This window comes from Trachymyrmex cornetzi, unplaced genomic scaffold, assembly GCF_001594075.2.
Source record: "Trachymyrmex cornetzi isolate Tcor2-1 unplaced genomic scaffold, Tcor1.1 scaffold1559, whole genome shotgun sequence".
In the NCBI taxonomy this organism is placed as follows: Eukaryota; Metazoa; Arthropoda; class Insecta; order Hymenoptera; family Formicidae; genus Trachymyrmex; species Trachymyrmex cornetzi.
This window is the reverse complement of record NW_017296156.1, coordinates 258,934-259,142: the sequence shown is the minus strand read 5'-3', so window position 1 is coordinate 259,142 and position 209 is coordinate 258,934. Positions and strand designations below refer to the sequence as shown.

General features: G+C 37.3%; 1 protein-coding gene across 1 annotated transcript in view; it reads left to right on the top strand.

The window, feature by feature from the left end:
• Positions 1-209, top strand: part of LOC108758260 (retinoid-inducible serine carboxypeptidase) — a 19,779-nt gene that overhangs the window by 4,999 nt on the left and 14,571 nt on the right. The gene's annotated exons all lie outside the window — the stretch shown is intronic.

Genomic DNA, 209 nt, shown 5'->3' with positions numbered 1-209 from the left:
CACGTTTGGGGTGCTTGATTTTCGTGAGTCCCCTTGCCTCTCACGAATTTGAACTTGTATTTCAATTATCTATAACTTCTATATTATTATTGAGATCTTTTTGATCTGCTTTATCAGCTGCATCCATTGTTGTATGCAACAAACTTCTATCGGGATATTTAATATGTGGTTGATGGCGTGCATACCCCAGATACCACAAAATACTTGCA